The 2,243-nt window shown below is 33.4% G+C and overlaps 1 non-coding gene across 1 annotated transcript; it reads right to left on the reverse strand.

Annotated features, from left to right (window-relative positions):
* Positions 1 to 1,891: 1,891 nt before the first annotated feature.
* LOC111745398 lies at positions 1,892 to 2,028 on the reverse strand. The gene has a single exon (XR_002782630.1). It is a non-coding gene; the product is annotated as a small nucleolar RNA SNORA61 (small nucleolar RNA).
* Between the last annotated feature and the right edge of the window lie 215 nt (positions 2,029 to 2,243).

Consider the following 2,243-nt stretch of genomic DNA (forward strand, 5'->3'; position numbering starts at 1 on the left):
GGATACCTCGGACTGCCAGAAAGACAAACAAGTAGGTTCTAGAACAAGTTAAACCTGAAACACCACTGGAGGCAAAAATGACAAAACTGAAGCTGTCTTATTTCAGTCACATCATGAGAAGGCAGGGTTCCTTGGAAAATACGATAATGTTGGGAAAAAATAGAAGGCAGCAGGAAGAGAGGAAGACAAAATATGAGGTGGATTGACTCCATAAAAGAAGTCATAGGCATGAGTGTACAGGAGCTGAGCAGTGCTGTTGAGGACAGGACATTGTGGATGTCATTCATTCATAGGGTATCCAGGAGTTGGAGCTGACCCAATGGCACATAACAAACATTTTTTCTTATTAAATTTCAATTGATAGTCTCTATTTTTAGTCTCTAGTTGATAGTCTCTATTTTTAGACTATATGCTCCTTGAGGATAATGCTCATTAATCATATGATTCATGCATTCATTTATAAGTGGCTCATCACAGTTTATTAATACGACTAAGAATGTTTGAGTTAGAAAAAAATGGATTTCAATGTTGCGAAATGTCACTTATCAGTTGTATGAATGTAAGCAAGTTAGTTGATTTCTCTGAAAACATCATATTCTTCAATTTACCTTGCAGAATTGTTGTGAATGTTACAGAGAAAGTAAATAAATAACGTGCATTGTGTTCAGTTTATAATAAGTGTTTAATATCTGGTGCATGTGTTGGACATACTCAATATCTAGCCCCCAATAGGCTCTCTATCCTTCTCTAAATACATTTAATTCACTGAATATCTTAGTTTGGGTTCCCCCAAAAGTAGAGATGGAGATAAGGAAGTCTCTACACCTATTCTCCTCCTAATGGAATTTAACTCTCTTGACATTCTTGAACAGGCAGATTTCTGCTGATTTGAAGAAAGTTATGAGGCAGAAATAGAACAGACTCAAGAAGAGCTTGTCAATATATATATGTGGAACTGTCCACTGCCACTGTGCTAGAATCACAGTGGGCTTAGTGGATATGGGGCACAGCAAAGAAAGGGTCTTTACAACTAGTAAATTGTGACATTTATACTTAGAATTTCAAAGGCATAAAATAAGTATTCAGAGGGCAGGGTGTTCTTCTGTTTTATATTTGTATTCTATATGCCTAGCACAATTCCTGGCACATATTAGATATTTGAAAAGAGTTTGTTGACTTAAAGTACATTAATTACTGATAGTGTCTTACAGAAGTGCTAACACACATATGCTGAAATTTTAATGTGAAGGGCAGTGTACTATTAATTAGCCCAGCATATCAAATTGTTATAGAAGTAACATTTTGGATTTTTAGTTACTATCTGTTTGGATTTTCTAAATGTAATAGTCTTAGTAAGTATTTAATAAAAACAATTATAGACTATAAAACATCTGTGATTATAAAAATATTATCTTATGCTCTGTTATAGTAAAATTCTAATGCATTTATTTTTATATGACAACATGCAAATAGAAAAATGCCACTTAACAGAAAGGAAAACAGTTATGAAAACTCTCTTTTGAGAATCAGAGTTGTTTGTACAACCTACAAGGTGACATATCTTCATTTTAGGTATGCCCTAATATACCAAGCCCTCTCCAAAGGTATACATATAGGATAACTTAGTTTAAGCCTGTTTAATTTTTTAAATTATTCTTAAATTTTTTAAAAATTACAATTGACATATGATATTATATTAATTTCAGGTGTACAGCATAATTATTAGACGTTTATATAATGTATGAAGTGATCGCTGCAATAAATCTAGTACCTATCTGACACCATACGTAGTTGTAACAATATTATTGATTATTTTCCTTATGCTATACTTTACATCCCCATGACTATTTTGTAACTATCAATTTGTATTTCTTTTTTTTTTTTAATTCAATCCTGTGTGAAACGAGCCCACATGCTGTATATACAGCACACTATAAGCGCTGTGAGGCCAACTTCAGTATTACTTTTTCTCCTTTTACAACCACCAAAACTGGTGTTCAGATCTGATGGGAAAGAGAACTGGAGGAACAATTTATATTTCTTAATCCCTTCCACTTTTTCGCACACTTCCCCAAACCCTTCCTATCTGGCAACCATCAAAATGTTCTCTGTATCTATGAGTTTGTTTCTGTTTTATTTTTTATTTTGTTTTTTAGATTACTCATGTAAGTGAAATCATTTGGCATTTATTTTTCTCTATCTGACTTACTCCACTCAGCACAATGCCCTCTAGGTCCATCCCT

This window comes from Pteropus vampyrus, unplaced genomic scaffold, assembly GCF_000151845.1.
Source record: "Pteropus vampyrus isolate Shadow unplaced genomic scaffold, Pvam_2.0 Scaffold153, whole genome shotgun sequence".
NCBI lineage: Eukaryota > Metazoa > Chordata > Mammalia > Chiroptera > Pteropodidae > Pteropus > Pteropus vampyrus.